The sequence below is a fragment of the Dendrobates tinctorius genome, unplaced genomic scaffold (genome assembly GCF_039654945.1).
Source record: "Dendrobates tinctorius isolate UK_male_01 unplaced genomic scaffold, ASM3965494v1 ptg000105l, whole genome shotgun sequence".
Lineage (NCBI taxonomy): Eukaryota > Metazoa > Chordata > Amphibia > Anura > Dendrobatidae > Dendrobates > Dendrobates tinctorius.
The window spans coordinates 3,526,383-3,547,844 of record NW_027361773.1 but is presented as its reverse complement, the minus strand read 5'-3'; positions in this window follow the sequence as shown (position 1 = coordinate 3,547,844).

Genomic DNA, 21,462 nt, shown 5'->3' with positions numbered 1-21,462 from the left:
CATAAAGATGGTTGCCTCTGTGTCTTGATGCATTTCCCCATCTTGTAGGTTCATCAAGAAGCTCGATGTATAAAAATACTGCTAAGATGTGATCAAAGGTCAATTATTGTGCTTCTATTCTTATGAATGGCTTATTTTAAATATTGCTCCAAGTTAAGACTGATATAAAACTTAGCACCCAGCAGGTAGCCTTCCTAGACCATTAATCGGGTCTTCCCAGTCCCCAATGTGGTCCTGCACATTTACAGAGTGGAGTGAACTCTTTCTAGACACTAGAGATTGTAGGACCTCTTTGATACTATTGTGAGTGTGAAGCCAGCATGGAGCCAATCTGTGCATTTCATGCTGGAATGCACACGCCTGTACTGCGCAAACGTGCAGGATCCAAGTGTGAAGCAAGAGGACGTCAGTCGCTGCACTTCAGGCTGGAGGGCATTGGCCTGACATAACTTCCTGAATTGACTCTGGATAGGTACAATGAGGTTCCAGGCTGTTATACATCTTGAAAGAAAGGAAAACTCACAACGTTTTCATTATAGTCAATGGATAAAAGGGCCTAATTTTCGAGATAATCTTGAAGTCTCACTTAAAAATACTATAGAGATTACCAGAGAGAAAATTCAAATATGGATAATAATATGGGCAGTGAAGGGGTGGGGCTAATCTGTGCTCAATAAAAGAAACATGTTTGAGTGGAGTATCAAGATATAGATAAGCATCTACAATGGAGTTATCACATAAAGTGATGCATGGTAGAACCATGGATAAGCTATCTAATATCAAACACATTTAAAGATTACAGAAACGAGAGTATCTCATGGAAAGTGTTAGGCGTCGGGTTCCTGCCAGTGCATAGCAGGAATCCAGAGCCTTGCACTCGGCTGTCTCCCATTCTCCTTCGGCCGCATTGGAGCCTGCTCAGCAGTCTCGTCTGTCCCGGTGCTCTGCCCAGACCAGCAGCGTGGGATCGATTGCTGCTGCCACCTCTGATTCAGGAATGACAATGCACCTTGGCCAGCAGGAAAAGACTCCAGAATCTAAGTCCTTCCGTCGCTCCACTGAGCATGCTCATGAGACGATTCCCCATTGGGGATCAGGGGTCACATGCTCAGGTCCTTCTCCAGTTCTGATTGGTCCATCAGGGGGATCTGGTAGGTTCTGGAAGGTCTCGGCTATAAAAGACTTGCATGGCCACTCGGCCATGCGCTAGTGTAGACTCTAGTTGCTTTATGTGTGGATGATGACGGATGCATGTACCTGGTGAATGCCTTATTAAGATTCCCTCCCTTGGATATTACGCATGTGGTTAGGGTATCAGTATTAGAGTCAGCGCCAGTCAGTGGCTATGCTATAGGCCACAGTGCACATCAGTCCACAGCACTAGCGTCCAATTGTGTCGCCTACTATAGGGCACTATAGTACCACGGCAGTCACTATCACTCTGCTGCAGTCAGCCCCAGTTAGAGGCGCTCATGGTTGCGACGAAGCACCCTCAGTAGGTCTAGAGGAATGCTGGCCTTATGTCCTTGGGCCCAAGTCCTGTGACCATATACTGAGCGTTTATCTCCCAGAGCTCTGTGAGCTTGAACAGGCTCAGTATTTGTGCGTAGCAGTTCGGCAGCTCTGTGAAGCAACAGAGTTCGCCCTGTGGACACCGGGTGACGTTTAACCTGCGTGTGTTCCGCCATTATACCATCATATTGAGGGTCCGCCATTATCTAGCAGCAGTGTACCACCTCTGCACGGTGGACCCCGGGCTGCGAACGCACCTACTATTATTTTATAATTTGGTGCGTTCCGCCAGCCCTAACAGAAAGCAAGTATAGGAAATCTGTTCAATTAATCCTCAAGGGGCCAAAGTTTGATTCTTAAAAATCCATTCCAACTCCTTCCTAATGATTATTTTGTCTAGATTACCTCCACTCACCTTAGGCCTAATCAATTCCACCATTCAGGAGATATCACTCAGGCATCCATAATGAAAATTTTTGATGTGTCATGTGATCGGGGTATCACATTTATTGAGAGTATCCTACAGATGCTCACCAATCTGTCTTCTCAATTCCCTTGTGGTTTTTCAGATATAATCAAGGGGCAAGTGTATGTGGCTTTATATACTGCTCCAGAAGATTTGCAGTGGTCAAAATCAATAATGAAGAAGATTTTACTTAATTATGAGCTTTTATATGTTTAACAGGTGTCCATCCATTTGAATGTACAACAGTTCCCACATTTGAAGTATCCGCAGGTCTGTCTATCTAGCCATGTCCCTGCTTTGCCTTTGCCTTTGATAGAGACTGTGCACTAGGTGGTCACCAATGGATCTCAACTTTCTATATGTAATATTGGGGGTTGATGGAATTATTCGTCTAAAGTTTGGATCCACTAACAGAAATTCCCAGTGCTTCCTACAAAAATGGTAAACTCTAGAAATGTCATTTCTTTCATGACACATTCATATGTAATGAAGTACATGCTATATGAGCAATGAATATGTTTACATAGAGTTAAGAATCTCAGATTGCACGTTATGCCACTTATACTTTACAGGTTGTCACTATTATAACTTGTCTATGATCATTACGAGCAATAACGGTAGATGTGGATTTTCAATTACTATATTGATTTCTGGACACTAGACAGACCATAGACAGTTTACAACATCACAGAACTTACAGAGGAGTGTTGTTGTCAGTCCCAAACTATTTCAAACGGAAAAAGCTATATAAAGGAGAGATTCAGTTTAATTGTCTTTGAATAGGAGATTTGTATGGAGACATTTAGACTAGAAAATCCGACTAAAGTTTGGGTATCTTATTGTCCGCATCTCTAAGAGCGGTTTTTTGTGTCTTGTTGTTGTTTGTGTCTTTGTACATGTGCATTTTTAATAGGGACTATAGTCCTTTTTAATAAGTTTTGAAATAAAGTAGATTAGTTTTATCTTTCTAGTTTATACATGACTGGTCCGCTGCTATACTCATTCTTATATTTTGAGCTAGTTGATCACTCGCTGGAACCACATTCATAAGTAAACTTCACATCTATTAAGTTAACATTGAGACAGTCAACAAATGACCAAAAGTCAGCCACTGAGCCAGACCAAAGAGTAAGGATGTCATCAATGTATCTGGCCCAGATGCTGATATGCAAATGCCACCATTTATCCTGTTCCCTGAATACAAATGTTACCAGCCCAAGAACAGATTGGATCACAAGGGTACCCCATCACCATGAGCATAAGCCGGTGGAGGTACTTGCTGTTTAATATGAAGTAATTGTGTCACTCAGGGTGAGTAACAAGAGGAATTGGTTGTGTTCTGAGCACTGTACTGCTCTGGTATTTAGATAATGTCTTGCTGCCAAAATACCCATCTCATGTGGGATACTACTGTAGAGGGCCTCAATGTCAAAGGAGACAAAAATGGACTTAACACCCTATGAATATAGATACCCACATTTTGAGTTGTTGATTCAATGCCTAATACTATTGGGTGGTCCTACAATAGGTAAAGACCCTTATGAATCTTTGGTAAGGCATTAAATGTGGGTAAAATATATGCTAGTAATTTATTCTTGTTGTCAAAAACTAAGGCTTTCTTTCTGGTGGTCTCAAGGATGTCAAGTTGTTGTCTGGTATAAATATGTGTTGGGTCACTTGTTAATGTCTCATATGTTCTCTGATAATTCAGGATGGAATAGTACATATCAAGATATCTCAAGTGGTCTAGGAGTACAAGGTTACCTCCTTTATCAGATAATTTGATAATGAGATCTTTGCTTATCTCAAGTTGCTGAAGAGCCATGGATTACTTCTCAGAAAGGTTGGAGACATGAAGTGGGTATTTACGTGGGACAAATTATTCTCCAGCTGTCTAATGAATATGTCAATGCATGTAAAGTCATTATTTGGGGTCATCCTGGTGCTCCTTCTTTTTAGTTCTGTGAATGGACTTTTACTAGTGGTGAGCGAGTATACTCATCGCTCGGGTTTTCTCGAGCATGCTCTGGTGTCCTCCAAGTATTTTAGCGTGCTGGGAGATTTAGTTTTCAGAACAAGAAATAGGGGCACCACCGTCTATGTATAGCACAGTAGGATCCAACCAAGCCCATTCAGAGAACAATACAAAACAAAAAAACAGGGATGGGCTATGCAAGGGGGATCACCACAGACAAATGGTTGGCGTTTAAATAGACAGTTTTTTTATTTTAATTTAGACATGTATAAACCACACAAAAGATAAAAACATAAAAAAGTCACACATGTGACTTAACAAACACATAACTGGCTCGCAATAGAGCCTTCACCCTAGAGGTATACTCCACAGAGGACTTGCCTGTATAAACAGCATACCAAAAGGTGACCAAGTGTATCGAGAAGTGAGGAGGGTTGTACAATCCCTCAGTCCAAAACACTTGAAATTATTCGGAGGTAAATGTGACCCCTAAATAGGTTGAGTATACAAAGTACACTTGGTCACCATGACCCAGAATGCCTATCAGGAAGAAATTGTAAAACATACATATAGTCATCATCAGATGGGTGCAACCCCAAATTCAAAATAAACCCAGACAGGCATAAAAACCTTAGTAGAAGGAACCTATAACCATGAGTAATGGTATGTAGAGTAACCAAAAATTGCAGAGTCCATGTGGGGCAACCTCAGGGAGAACAAGATACCTGACGCGTGTCGCCACCCACAGTGGCTTCGTCAGGGGTACTGAGTGTAGCTTCAACACATCTTTATATGTGCACGGAGTGAGAGAGTTAATAGCGTACAGCTGTATCACTCACCAGAGTAACCCAGAGATGTGTAAGTATCCTGTGAGCGCAGGGAGCCGTCCAGTGGCCATATTGAGAGACAATGCGCAGGCGCCAGCGTGTGATGGCAGGAAATACGTCACAGCCGGTATACAGTGCTATTGCGCATGCGCCAGTCAATAGAAATAGAACATAACACATCTCTGGGTTACTCTGGTGAGTGATACAGCTGTACGCTATTAACTCTCTCACTCCGTGCACATATAAAGATGTGTTGAAGCTACACTCAGTACCCCTGACGAAGCCACTGTGGGTGGCGACACGCGTCGGGTATCTTGTTCTCCCTGAGGTTGCCCCACATGGACTCTGCAATTTTTGGTTACTCTACATACCATTACTCATGGTTATAGGTTCCTTCTACTAAGGTTTTTATGCCTGTCTGGGTTTATTTTGAATTTGGGGTTGCACCCATCTGATGATGACTATATGTATGTTTTACAATTTCTTCCTGATAGGCATTCTGGGTCATGGTGACCAAGTGTACTTTGTATACTCAACCTATTTAGGGGTCACATTTACCTCCGAATAATTTCAAGTGTTTTGGACTGAGGGATTGTACAACCCTCCTCACTTCTCGATACACTTGGTCACCTTTTGGTATGCTGTTTATACAGGCAAGTCCTCTGTGGAGTATACCTCTAGGGTGAAGGCTCTATTGCGAGCCAGTTATGTGTTTGTTAAGTCACATGTGTGACTTTTTTATGTTTTTATCTTTTGTGTGGTTTATACATGTCTAAATTAAAATAAAAAAACTGTCTATTTAAACGCCAACCATTTGTCTGTGGTGATCCCCCTTGCATAGCCCATCCCTGTTTTTTTGTTTTGTGGGAGATTTAGTTTTCATCGTCTTATCTGCATGATTTCTGACTTGCAGACAGGCTGAATACATGTGTGGAATGCCTGTTTGCAAGTAGAAAATCATACAGATAAGACGACGAAGACTAAATCTCCAAGCACCCTAAACTACTCGGAGGACACCTGAGCATGCTCGGGAAAACCCGAGCAACGAGTACACTCGCTTATCACTAACCTTTACCCTTTTTAGGGCCTCTTTGCGGAGCCTCATGAGTGCTTTATAGTTCTTGATTTGCTCACTGAATAACCCTAACTGATGGCATTGTTCCCTGCTGGGAAAAAAAGAAGATTGACGGCACTACAGGAATAAAGAAAAAAAAAAAAATTTTATTATGGCAAATCAAGCCATATTAAAAACAAGTTGCCTGACGCGTTTTGAGTGCCTGGTGTGCACTCTTAGTCATAGGATACATAAAACAGGTACAGCCACAATTATATATACATGAATAAACCAATGAAAAAACACACAATCATGAAAACACATGTGCAACAGACAGAAAGTGAGAAAGCACCTGAAAGACAAATTAATGGGTTAACTCGCATATAGAACAGATCAATGAATTTATAGCAGTTCATTCAGGAACAAAAATAAATTAGATCACATATATAGCAACTCAATAAATATAAAATAAAACATTTTTAGAATTCATACCAAGGGGGAATTTTGCATTGAATTTCAGAATCCAAAAAACTTCCCGCATGAAAAGCATTTTTTGTTTGTCACCTCCACGTGCAAGATTTAACACTTTTTCAAATGCATAAAATCTAAAAGATGCAGGATTACCATGGTGAAAATTCACAAAATATTTGACAGCCCCGGAGCAACAAGCATTATTGCAAAAAAAAAAAAAAAGTTAAAAAACACACAGTCGTGAAAAACACTTGTGCAAAAGACAGAAAATGGGAAAGCAAATGAGAGACAAATTAATGGGTTAAATCAGGTGTACAACAGGTCAATGGATGTGTAGTAATTCATTCATGAACCAAGTAAATTAGATCACATATATAGCAACTCAATAAGTATAAAATAAATCATTTTTGGAATTCATACCCAGAGGAAATCTGGTATTAAGTTTCAGAATCCAAAAAGCTTCCTGCATGAAAAGCATTTTTTGTTTGTCACCTCCACGTACAGGATTTAACACTTTTTCAAAAGCAAAAAATCTAAAGGATGAGGAATTTCCATGGTGAAGATTCACAAAATGTTTGACAGCACCAGAGTAACAAGCTTTTTTGCCAGAAATATTAGAGAGGTGCTCATCAATTCTTTTTTTGAGTTTTCTAGAAGTACATCCTATATATTGAACATTACATATGTTACAAAAGATACAATAGATGACACTTTGGGAATTGCAATTAATAAATGAAGAAATCTTTTGAACAAATCCAGGGACTGAAAAAGAAAAAAATTGTTTAGTTTTATCATGGGCAAAGCTGCAAAAATTACAGCAGCTATCTGCACATTTGTGGAAACCTTCCACAGATAACCATGATTTTTTGCATGAATGCTCTTGGAATAGACTAGGAGAAAGCATATTACTGAGACTGGAGCCCCTTTTAGCTACATAACGGCATCCTTGACTAATAATAGAACTAAATTTGACATCTTGGTTTAGAACAGGGAGATATTTCTGGATAATTGTCTTAATTGCATTAAATTGAGGACTATAAGATGTGGAAAACGTGATTACAGAGCTAGAAGAATTTGTTTTTTTGGAAAAAAAAATCTAGGTTGTTCAGATACCTGATTGAAAGCATGTTTGCTTGCACGTTCATTGTAGCCTCTGTTCAGAAGGCGCTACGAAACGGTGCGGCTTTCATTGAGGAAAGAATTATATTCAGAACATAGACGTCTGGTTCTGTTGAACTCCCCATAGGGGATTACTTTAATGGTGTGTCTGTCATGTGAAGAAGTAGAAAGAAGCAATGTATTACCTGAAACTTTTTTCGAAAAACAGAAGTGTGAATTTTTTGATCCTGAATATTGCCCGATAACCAAATATCAAGAAAGGACAGCTCGTTGCCAATGCCGCTAACAGTAAATGATAAATTGTAATTATTAGTATTCAAAAAAACATGAAAAGAATCTAGAATTTTTTGTGGACCTTTCCAAATAAAGATCAAATCATCCACATATCTACCGAACCAGTGGATATGGGGAGAAAAATGGTTGATGTCAGAAAAAAAATATTTTTCTTCCCACCATACCATGTATAGTATGGCCAGGGAAGGGGAGAATTTTAAGCCCATTGGGGCACCAAGAATTGCAAAAAAAACTTTTTATGAAACATAAAAAAATTATGTTTGAACAAATATGTAAGTGCATCAACCAAAAAAGATTTAAGTTCCACAGAGTAATTACTGAAACAATTTAAATGATGGTCGATGGCTTGTAAAGCAAGGTTGTGAGGGATAGAAGAATAGAGATTGACAACGTCACATGTGAAAAAGCAAAAATTTATTTTCCACTGTATGCTATCAAACGCCATTAAAACAGAAGTGGAATCTTTCATATAACCAGGGATTCTTGACACTAAAGGTTGCAAATGGCTGTCCACCCAGGAACGGAGATTTTCATTGAGAGAACCTATGCTTGAGATAATGGGTCTTAATGGGGGAGGAAAAACCTCTTTGTGTGTTTTAGGTAGACCATGGAAAATTGGCAAAATAGGATGTTCAGGTAGCAGCCATCTGCCAATCTTTGTGTCAATAGCACCAGACGATATAGCTTGCTGGATTAAAAAAGACAATTTTGTTTTATAAACGGAGGTAGGATCAGCAGAAAGTGGAAAATATGTGTTACTCTCATTTAGAACCAAATTCACACAATGCATGTAAAGAACCGTGTCCAAAATGACAGTGCAACCCCCTTTGTCTGATTGGCGAATCACCACATTGAGGATATTTTGCAAATCAGAAATGGCACTAACTTGTTGAACAGTCAAATTGTGTTTAAAGTGCGATTCTTTGTTTTTTTATCAAAATTTTTTAGGTCTTTTTCAACTAGAGAATGAAATAAATCTAAACAGGGTGCACATGATTGGAGAGGGTAATATGAAGCATTTGGGGACAAAACAAAATGTCAGAGTCCTGGACAGCACTGGAGTTGAAATGAGGATCCTGCAAAGAAGACAAAATGGATACCGTTTTAAGGTCATCAGACAAAAAAGATGGCGATACATCAGACAAATTCTGTGGAACTGAAAATTTTTTTTCCACATTTCTTTTTGCAGGACTCTACCCAGGTGGAAAATTTTTTTTTAGTTCAACAGAAATTGTTTTAGTAATTACTATAACTTGTTGAAATCTATAGCTAATGAATAAACAGCAAAATGGGAAAAAAAAGTTAAAATTAGTGGTCTTATTATAAATAATTGACTACAGCAAGCAATGGCTCACATTGAGAAAAAAACATGCAATTTAATAGTATTAAGAGCCTTTTACATCTAAATATGTCATTTCACATGTCAGGAAGTCATTTCCTCTTTGTCTTCCTTTTTAATGCGCTATTATTTTTTTTGCTGTCGTCAGACCTATGCATTTTTAATGTTACTGTACAAGCCCTCACCTGTGAGTGAAATACAGTAAACTCATGCTATTGCAGGATTTCTTTTTATACATTCTCATTATTGTCACCATTTGTCTCTTTTCTTCAAAATCTTCACATGCAATTAAATTGAATAGAAACTCATGGGAAATATTCAAGTAAAGCTTTCAGTGAATGGGTCCCATGTGTGCAATAGAGTTTAATATTCTGACATTTCTAGAATTTCATTCAGTGTCCAATTAATTTCAACCCCTTTTCACTAACTCATGTTATCTATGGGATTAAGCAGCCATTGCAGGGTGTTAATAGGGAAAATGCAACAGATAAGGTTGAAAGATTCTTTTTTTGGAATTGGATCAGAACTCTGTAATAAATAATTGAAAAACACTTTATATAATGTTTATTTGAAAGATAGATTTCAGTGGAAATTATTACCAGACAGACACTAGCAGTAAAAAGAGTATACGATTAAACGTACCATCAGTATACAGGTTATAACAGCTCCCGGCATGATTGACTTAAAGGCTACAGGTAATTTCTGCTGCATTACATTTTGGCAGACAAGTAGTGCTCTTAGCTAATCATACAAATGAAGCCAAATCAACAAATATGCTAATTTCTTTATAATGTCACTTTAACTTCAACCTACCTTGCACTCTGAGCCAGAATAGTACCATCAAAAAACCCCGGTAAAATACATTAAAACCTAGGGCATTAATGCATTATACTCACATCAGAGAGTATTTCCATAAAATAGATACAGTCATATATTTTAGCTATAAACTTGCAGCATTGTTGAGTTTATCACATACATACAGGTTCAGACTGGCCAGCAGGGGAACCTGGGGGGCCTCTGTGGCGGAGTGGGGTCCCCATTCCACCTATATGAGTTATAGCTGGCACAATTCCATTGTTTTACAGTGTACAGACAAGGAAAGCATGTCTTCATTAACTTAACAAACTACACAGTGTATTGTTATATAAAAGATAAGGTAATGTTATGAATGAGGGTAATGTAATATTTTCATCTAGCTGTCCTGTGGGTCCCTAGAGTCAGTGTTACTGGTGGGTCCTTGGCACCCTTTTCTGAAACTGCATATAGTCATGGCCAAAAGTTTTGAGAATGACACAAATATTAATTTTTACAAAGTCTACTGCTTCATTTTTTCTAATGGCAATTTGCATATACTCCAGAATGTTATAAAGAGTGATCAGCTTAACAGCAATTACTTGCAAAGTCAATATTTGCCTAGAAAATGAACTTTATCCCCCAAAACACATTTCAACATCATTGCAGCCCTGCCTTAAAAGGACCAGCTAACATCGTTTCAGTGATTGCTCCATTAACACAGGTGTGGGTGTTGATGAGGACAGGGCTGGAGATCAATCTGTCATGATTAAGTAAGAATGACACCACTGGACACTTTAAAAGGAGGCTTGTGCTTGGCATCATTGTTTCTCTTCTGTTAACCATGGTTATCTCTAAAGAAACACGTGCAGTCATCATTGCACTGCACAAAAATGGCCTAACAGGGAGGAGTATCACAGCTAGAAAGATTGCACCTCAGTCAACAATCTATCGCATCATTAAGAACTTCAAGGAGAGAGGTTCCCTTGTTGCCAAAAAGGCTCCAGGGCGCCCAAGAAAGACCAGCAAGCGCCAGGACCGTCTCTTAAAAGTGTTTCAGCTGCGGGATCAGGCTACCAGCAGTGCAGAGCTTGCTCAGGAATGGCAGCAGGCAGGTGTGAGTGCATCTGCACGCACTGTGAGGCGGAGACTCTTGGAGCAAGGCCTGGTGTCAAGGAGGGCAGCAAAGAAGCCACTTCTCTCCAGGAAAAACATCATGGACAGACTGATATTCTGCAAGAGGTACAGGGAGTGGACTGCTGAGGACTGGGGTAAAGTAATTTTCTCTGATGAATCCCCTTTTCGATTGTTTGGTACATCTGGAAAACGGCTTATTCGGAGAAGACCAGGTGAGCGCTACCACCAGTCTTGTCTCATGCCAACTGTCAAGCATCCTGAAACCATTCATGTGTGGGGTTGCTTCTCAGCCAAGGGAATGGGCTCTCTCTCAGTCTTGCCTAAAAACACAGCCATGAATAAAGAATGGTACCAGAATGTCCTCCAAGAGCAACTTCTCCCAACCGTCCAAGAGCAGTTTGGCGATCAACAATGCCTTTTTCAACATGATGGAGCACCTTGCCATAAAGCAAAGGTGATAACTAAATGGCTCAGGGAACAAAACAGAGATTTTGGGACCATGGCCTGGAAACTCCCCAGATCTTAATCCCATTGAGAACTTGTGGTCAGTCATCAAGAGACGGGTGGACAAACAAAAACATTCAAATTCAGACAAAATAAAAGCATTGATTTTGCAAGAATGGACTGCTATCAGTCAGAATTTGATCCAGAAGTTGATTGAGAGCATGCCAGGAAGAATTGCTGAGGTCCTGAAGAAGAAGGGTCAACACTGCAAATATTGACTTGCTGCATTAACTCATTCTAACTGTCAATATAACCTTTTGCTACTCATAATATGATTGCAATTATATTTATGTATGTGATAAAAACATCTGACAAACACACATAAAAACCAGAGGGCAGCAGATCATGTGAAAATATAATATTTGTGCCATTCTCAAAACCTTTGGCCATGACTGTACATATTGCACAATCCCAAAGCACTATGTAAGGTCCATACAAAATGTGTAAAGTAACATCCTAACAACATTGCAAAGGAGTCAGGTAGAAAGAAAAACATGCTATCATTTTTAACATTGTCAACCTTAGACAAACATGTTGTTTGTATACCTGCAATGTTAAGTGCTCGCTCATACTTTGGCCATTTGACAGACAAAACCCAAGGAAAAATCAAATTGTGCATATAACCTAAGGCAGAAAATAAGTAAATAGTAATAGTACATGTAAGTAACATAAGGTACTTAGTTAACGCTATTTCAATTAAAAAGCATATAAACCATCCCACTGCAATAAGGTGTATTAGACTTTCGTTAGTATTAAAATTTTATCTTGAGTCAGTTGACCTCAATATGAATAAGGATACAGCAGAGGAACGAGGCCCCGAATGTTCAGCAACTTGTCCATAGCAAGTTGATAGATTAAATCTCAAAAAGGGAGACCACGCCTCTGTGCAATGTGCTAAAAAAACTACAGCAAAACCAAAGAATTCACCTGGAGTATGAGTTGGTGTAGTACAATTAGTGAGAAGGTATACAAGAAAAACACTTCAAATGGAGCTACAAAAATGAGATTGACTAGTTATAGAAGATGTAATTTGGTAATTGACGGACCAGATAGATAGTTAGATAGATAGATAGATAGATAGATAGAATAGAAAAAAATCAGTGGATAATCAACTCCAATTTGAATTTCCTGAAACTTTGAGGTCCCTCAAAAAGCAGTTTGTCGCTTCAGTCACATGGATAGGACAAAAATAGAAATCACACAAACTGCTGAAGAGCTATAGAAAGGGCTTATGGCGTCAGCCGCAAACCAATCGGGATTCATCATAATGCATAATAGTGCATATGGAATATTACAAATATTTTATTGATCTAGAATTTGGATTAATTTTCTAGAGTACCAATCATATATTTTTGCTATTAAACTATTGAATCTGCTAAAAATTTGAATTCCACCGCTGATCACAGTATATTTACTTACCAAGCATATCACAAAGGTTAGACCAAAATATACACTGCAAGACATAGGTGAACATAGGTGAATGTACACTTTAACCCCTTCACACCATATAAGGTACAATTACGCCATATACCTGCCTTTTGATGCGGGCTCACATGCCGAGCTTGCATCTTTCCCCAATCATGATGGCTCAAATAATGAGCCATTATGTGCCTTTAACAACTGTGAGTGTAGCCTTTTAAATCCCGCTGTCAATCTCTGAGGGGAGTGCATCCTTCCAAGTTCTCATTGATGCACCCATGACATAATAGCAGGGAGTCAATGGGCTGTCATAACAGCCAGGGGTCTTCTGCTGAGTTTAGGATAGATTGAAGGGGTGCGAGAATGTCAGAAGAGAGGCCACAGAGCAGGAGGTAACAGTAGTCAAGTGTGTAGATGATGAGGGCATGAACTAGTGTTTTTGCAGATTCTTGATTAAGGAATATATGGATCTGGGAAATATTTTGAAGTTGGAGTCAGCAGAAATTGGAAAGGGCTTGGCTATGTGGTTTGAAGGACAGATCAGAGTCAAGGAATACCCAGAGGCAGGAGCTTGTGAGACTGTGGATAGAGAGCAGCCATTGATTTTGATGGATATGTCTGTTGAAGGCGTTGAGTGAAATGCGAAATGTGGGAATGATGACCAATTCTGTTTTTTCATATTAAGCTTTATAAATCTAGCAGAGAGGAAGCATGAGATAGTGGACAGACATTGTGGAATTCTGGTTATTAAGGAGGTGGTATTCGGTCCATAGAGGTAGATCTCTGTGTTGTCAGCATAGAGATGATATTACAAGCTGTGGGACTCTAAGTTGTCTCAGGTCGAAGGTGTAGAAGGAGAAGAGCAGGGGTCCTAGAACTGAACCTTGGGAAACACTGACAGATAGGAGAAGAGATGAGTAGGTGGTATGCGATTAGAAAACGCTGAATGTACAATCTGTTAGGTATGAAGAGATCCAGTATTGGGCCACGCCTGTGATGCCAAGAAATGAGAGAATCTGTAGTAAGAAGGAATGGGCCACAGTGTTGAAGGCAGAGAACAGGTCCAGGAGGAGGAGGATATTGTAGTGTTGCTTAAATTTGGTGTTTAGTTGGTCATTTGAGAATTTAGTAAGGGCTGTTTCAGTGAAATGATGAGGTCAGAAGCCAGATTTTAAGGGGTGAAAGAGGGAGCAGGAGGAGAGGTGGGAGGACAGTTGAAGATAGATTTGATGTTCCAGTAGTTTTAAGGCTTATTGGCGAAGAGATATGGGGTGATAGCCAGACACAGAGATTGGGTCAAGGGAGGGCTTTTTGAGGATGCATGATCGAGGCATGTTTGAAGCAAGAGTCAAAGCAACCAGTTGTTAGTTATAGGTTGAAGAGATGGGTTAGGGTTGAGATGAAGACTGTGGTGAGGTTTAGTATGAGGTGGGACAGAAATGGATCAAGTGCACAGATGGTGAGATGTGATGTGGAGAGTAGAGAGGAAAGTTGTTTTTCCATAATGGCAGAAAAGTCTGTTTTGGAGGAGGAGGGCTGAATAATCATAAGCAAGGACTGTGGGGACTGTAAGTCAAAGCTTTCTCTGATGTTATGAATCTTTGGCTTGAAGAATGAGGCAAAGTCTTCAGCTGAGATGAGAGGAGATGGAGGAGGCACTGGTGGACAAAGGAGAGAATTGAAAGTTTTGAATAGCTGTTTAGGGTTTAGAGACAGGAAGGATATGACAGATGAGAAGTAGGTTTATTTTGCTGCAGTAAGTATGGACTTGAAAATAGAAGGGAACTGTTTGAATGTAATAAAGTGCTCTTTGGAGTGGGTTTTTTCCATCTCCTTTCAGTGACCCCTAATTTGGAAAACTGGCTACAACAGATCCCAGAAGCAACATCTGAACTCTCTGTCCAGAAAAGCATAGAACCTTCAAAATCCCAGGCCTCTGGTAGAGGACCTGAGAATGAGGAAGAGACAAAAAAGACCACTCCCATTGGGGGGTGAGAAGGATGTATATATATATATATATATATATATATATATATATATATATATATACATATATATATATATATATATATATATATATATATATATATATATATATATATTGGGTACAGAAAGTATTCAGAGTCAGACCTCTTTAAATTTTTCACTCTTTGCTTCATTGCAACCATTTGGTACATTCAAAAAAGTTCATTTTTTTCTCATTACTGTACACTTTGCACCTCATCTTGACTGAAAAAAAGAAATGTTGAAATGTTTGCAAATTTATTTAGAAAGAAAAACTGAAACATCACATGGTAATACTCAGACCCTTTGCTCAGACACTCATATTCAAGTCACATGCTGTCCATTTCCTCGTGCTACTCCTTGAGATGGTTCTACTCCTTCATTGGAGTCCAGCTGTGTTTAATTAAACTGATAGGACTTGATTTGTAAAGGCACACACCTGTCTATATAAGACCTCACAGCACACAGCGCATGTGAGACCAAATGAGAATCATGAGGTCAAAGGAACAGGCCAAGGAGCTCAGAGACAGAATTGTGACAAGGCACAGATCTGGCCAAGGTTACAAAAGAATTTTTGCAGTACTCAAGGTTCCTAAAAGCACAGTGGCCTCCATAATCCTTAAATGGAAGAAGTTTGGGACCACCAGAAGTCTTCCTAGACCTGGCTGTCCAGCCAAACCGAGCAATTGTGGAAGAGCCTTGGTGAGAGAGGTAAAGAAGAACCCCAAGGTCACTGTGGCTGAGCTCCACAGATGCAGTAGGGAGATGGGAGAAAGTTCCACAAAGTCAACTATCACTGTAGCCCTCCACCAGTTGGGCCTTTATGGCAGAGTGGCCCGATGGAAGGCCCTCCTCAGTGCCAGACATATGAAAACCCAAATACAGTTTGCTACAACACACATGAAGGACTCCCAGACTATGAGAAATAAGATTCTCTGGTCTGATGAGATGAAGATAGAATTTTTTGATGATAATTCTAAGCGGTATGTGGGGAGAAAACCAGGCACTGCTCATCACCTGCCCAATACGATCCCAACAGTGAAACATGGTGGTGGCAGCATCATGCTAAGGAGGTGTTTTTACAGATGCAGGGACAGAACAACTGGTTGCAATTGATCAAATAATGAATGTGGCCAAGTACAGAGATATCCTGGATGAAAACCTCTTCCAGAGTGCTCTGGACCTTTGACTTGGCCAAAAGTTCACCTTCCAACAAGGCAATTACCCTAAGAACACAGTTAAAATAACAAAGGAGTGGCTTCAGAACAACTCTGTGACCATTCTTGACTGGCCCAGCCAGAGCTCTGACCTAAACCCAATTGAGCATCTCTGGAGAGGCCAGAAAATGGCTGTCCACCAACGTTCACCATCCAACCTGATGGAACTGGAGAGTATCTGCAAGGAAAAATGGCAGAGGATCCCCAAATCCAGGTGTGAAAAACTTGTTGCATCATTCCCAAGAAGACTCATGGCTGTACTAGTGCAAAAGGTGCATCTACTCAATACTGAGCAAAGGGTTTGAATACTTATGACAATGTGATATTGCAGCTTTTTTAATAAGTTTTCAAAAATGTCTACATTTCTGGTTTTGTTCAGTGAAGATGGGGTGCAGAGTGTACATTAATGTGAAGAAAAATGAACTTTTTTGAATTTACCAAATGGCTGCAATGAAATGAAGAGTGAAAAATTTAAAGGGGTCCGAATACTTTCCGTATCCACTGTGTGTGTATATATATATATATATAAATATATATATACACTGTGTATGTATGTATATATATATATATATATATATATATATACACACAGGTAGATTAAGAGATAGACTCACATTTAATAACAGCTAGCTACGTATTGCTGCACATAGTTTTAATCCAATAAATGCATATGAATTGCAATGCATGTATGAATTGAGGACAATGCTTTGAACCTTTAGAAATAAAAATATGTTTTATGCATAATTTTTTTCTGTATGTTTTTTTCAAAATGATTGTTTTACATGTGTTTTTTATTTTCACCATGCATTTAGAGTATTACATAGAAAATGTAATCCTATTTTGATGCTCTTCTACATGTGAATGGTAAATAGCTGGATAAACTATTTCATAGCACTTAATCATTAATTATATGGCAAAGTTTTTTATGAATTTGTAGAAAGTGCTGGTTAAGGAATATTTTATTGTTTAGGCAATAACAAATAAATCAAGGGTTACTAAGAGTTTACCACCTTGCTCACAGGATTAGTATGATTTATAAAAGTATAAGTCAACCTTTGCAATCTATCCAAAGCACTATTGACAGATTCAGCTTTGCTTTATCCTACAAATGCTTCAGTTTACCTACACTACCATCCACAAATCCTCTCTGACAAATCCTAGATCAATTTCAAGATTGTCCTCATTCCTTCCATATCAACACTCTCCTCTTGCCTTCAAAGTATTTCAATTCTAATCTAGAGTTTGCAAACATAAACTCTAATCCATTTGCTCCACTTCTTGCTCATAGTGTTCTGTCCTTCACCAAGTTCTAGGAAAAGAACGCCTTACTGAGGATTATAGGAGTAAGTTGAAAATATTTACCAAGTGATGATCAGCCAAAACTGAAGCAACTTGTGCCAGACTTTTACAAAGGTTGATGCTCCATTTAATCGAATATCAATTATCTGTTTCAAACATACAATTAAAAATTTTATTGTCAAAAATGTATTTCTTTTATTCTATTTTTATTTTTATGAAAGAAAATACATTCAGATAAAACCAAACCACATAAGGATTTTATTTTAAGGATAAGCCAATCAATTCTAAATTATTTGAATAAGTTTAGAATTTCCCAAAGATTGCACATCCTAGAGAATCCGAATTTTTGGGACTTCAATTCAAAGAAATCCAACAGCCATTACTTTATTTGGATTTATATTGGCCAGGATGTGGTTAAAAAAATAAACAATTCTCACATAATCTCTCACCATCCCTACTTCCACTGCTCCCCACTAGTCTCTCCTTGGCTTCCTAAACCTCCACTCCAGTCTCCTCTTCACTCTTTTCTGACATTTTCGGCTATATGTTGGCTCAACACATATTCTAATGTGATGGATTGTGACGTTGAGGCTCGACCCAAGCACACAGCATAAGTGAAGAATGAAAAGGAGACCAATGCCTGGGCCGGAACCTAGCATGATAGAAGGAGCTTTGGTAGCAAAGAAAGGTGGCTGGTTAAGTGACTGTTTTTAGTGCAAAATCACATTACTTATTTGCTTTGGGGTTGTTAGACCTCAGCGCTAGAGTTGAGTGAAACGGGTCGGTCATATTCAAATTCGGCGACTTTCGCTGAATTTGGGTTTCATGAAACAAAACCTGATAATAGCGTGAGGTCGGCCAAGAGGTCGGCGACCAGAGCGCCAAAGTCGCGCTTCAAAAGATGTTTCCAGTGCCCTTTTTCAGCCAATGATGGAGGACGCACACTGTGGGCAACGCGATGACATGGGCATCGGTCACCACCATCTTTGAGAAGGGCATGCAAGTGATTGGCTTGCTTTGTGTGGCGTCACAGGGGCTATAAAAGGGCGTGCACACCAACCGCCATCTTACTTCTGCCAATCTTAGCATAGGGAGAGCTGCTGCTACTGCTGATTCTGTAGGGAGAGCGTTAGGCAGGGAAGAAGAACCAAAAAACTGCTTCTGCTGTTAGCGATTTCCACTTACAACACAACACTTTGTGTGCAGTGACAGGGGAGGCTGTATTTTTGGGCATCAGCTCTGTTGGTTATTAGGCTACCTTATAAGGCTCCCTGATAGCTGCATTGCTGTTTGCAAACTGCTGTGCAAACTGCTTTTTTAAAAGCAAAAATACTTTTCTTCCTCTTTTCTGCACAGTTACCAAGCTTTCATTTTTCCACCCTTTTGTGTGTGCAGCAGTCCTGCTTATTAGGCTGCCTGCGTCCATACTTGGACTGAGAGCATCATTGTCAGCGTCCTCTAATCTCTAGTGAGATCCAAATTCTCACCAATCCTATAGACACCCTCCACCTTGTCATATACCATCCAATTTCAGCCTGTTACATTGGGTTGTAATCTCTCCATGGCCTGAGACAATAGTTCAGCGTCCTCAAGTCTCTAGTAAGATCCAAATTCTCACCAATCCTATAGACACCCTCCACCTTGTCATGCACCATCCAATTTCAGCCTGTTACATTGAGGTGTAATCTCTCCTGTGCCTGAGACAATAGTTCAGCGTCCTCAAATCTCTAGTGAGATTCAAATTATCACCAATCCTATAGACACCCTTCACATTGTCATACACCATACAATTTCAGCCTGTTACATTGAGGTGTAATCTCTCTTGTGCCTGAGACAATAGTTCTGCGTACTCAAATCTATAGTGAGATTCAAATTCTCACCAATACTATAGACACCCTCCACCTTGTCATACACCATCCAATTTCAGCCTGTTACGTTGAGGTGTAATTTCTACTGGGCCTGAGTCAATAGTTCAGCATCCTCAAATCTATAGTGAGATTCAAATTCTCACCAATAGTAGATACACCTTCTAACCTTGTTTTGTAATATGTAATATACTGTAGTACCATATAGCTGGTGGTATTTTGGGTACATTTTCACAATAATGAGGAAGTATGGTGGAAGACGCCATGGAAGTGGGCGGGGGTTGCCAGCTGGTCCCGATGGTGGTGGTGGTGGTGTTGCATCTGTTGGTAGTGGCAAAAACGCAATAGCACCTAAGGCAGGAGGAGTTGAGCCTGCATCATCGTCTGGCTCCAAAAGGCCTCAAAGGCTCTCTTTTCTGGGAGTAGGTAAACCACTTTTAAAGCCGGAGCTTAAGGAACAAGTTTTGGCTTGCATTGCTGACACAGCCTCCAGCTCTCTCGCCTCCTCTTCTGAAGTTTCAAAAAATAAATGCACTGAGTCGTCAGTGGAGGCTCCTGGTCAGGAACAACACCTTTCCTTGTGTCCTTCACCCCTACCAAAAGTGAAGGATGTGGCAGGCCACACTACCGATTACTCCATGGAGCTCTTTTCACATACCATGTCTGGGTTAGCAAGTCAAATTGTAAATTCCCCAGTCCAAGATGAATCTGGCATGGAGTGCACTGATGCACAGCCACTGGTAGATTTTTCTGCTGGTACATTCACTCAGAGCACTACATTGTCCTCGCAGTGTACTGAGCCAGAATCAGACTCTGATGAAACTCAGGTGCCCCTTCCTGCATACTATACCACCTTACACGGTGACACAGAGGAAGGTGCACATGAAATTGAAGAGGAGGTGATGGATGAACCAGTTGTTGACCCAAATTGGCATCCATTGGGGTAAGATTGTGCCGCTGCCAATAGCTCAGAAAAGGAGGAGGAGGATCCGCAGCAGGCAACGACATCACAACATCTGTTATCTGGCAGGACCATAGCAGTCCAAAAACGTGTTACAAAAACCAAAGAGTTGCAGGACAGCTTGGCCAGACGGTCAAATTAGCACAGTGTGCAAGGTCTCAAAATGTCTTCCATAGTAGGAAGAGTGCAGTGTGGCACTTTTTTGAACAAAATCCTAATGATCAGGCAAAAGTTATCTGTTAGGCTACTTTCACACATCAGGTTTTCGGCGTCAGGCGCGATCCGGCATCGTGCCGGAATGCCGGATCCGGCAAATATTTTGTAAAACCTGATGTGCCGGATCCGGTTTTCTGCCGGAACCGTCTTGTTCTTGACAGACAAAACCGGATCCGTCTCATCCGGTTCATCCGTTTTTCTATCCGTTTTTCGACGGATTACGCCGGATCTGGTTTTTAAAATTGACCCTTGTGGCCTTCCGAACGGGATTGGCTACTGGAAAACTATATATAGCATGTTCCTACAGCCCTTCTTTGACAGGTTGTAGAGGAGAAAGTGCAGGTTGGAGAGAAGAGCAAGTTACTGGCGAAGATGGATGTTGTCATTGGAAATATTACCACTAGAAGTTCTGTGACGGTTTCAGTAATGAGGGACAATTTTGCACTATACTTTATGTCACCTCAAGGCAGAGTACACTGGCAGGATGACAGAGTGTGAAAGATTTGTGCCCTAACCAAACTTGTGTACCTTCTGGACCAACAGTATATACCTTTGCCAACCAAAGTTGGCTATCTTGTCATGGTCTTACTATTTTTAGCTTTAGGCCACAGGTGTGTTCCTTGGTTGTGTTTTATGCAAAGTATTTCACCTTTTAACAAAAGTTGTGTTCATTGTTAGGAAATCACCAACAATAAACACAACTTTTCAGGTGAAATACTTTGCTTCAAACACAACCAGGAACACAACTGTGGCAAAAAGCTAAAATTTACCCACAGTTATATACCTGGTTTTGAATACCTTTTTACCTTTTAAATACCCTGTATTTAACCTTTTTTTTAAACATATTTCGCCGCAGAAAGAAATGACAGACAACCAGTGTAAACAATAATTTAACTTTTATTTAAAATATTGTTTTTTGTGTAAACTGTTTTTAAAGTTAAAAAAACTTTTTTAATAAAGGTTTGAAACCAACCAAATGGGTATTTTTATT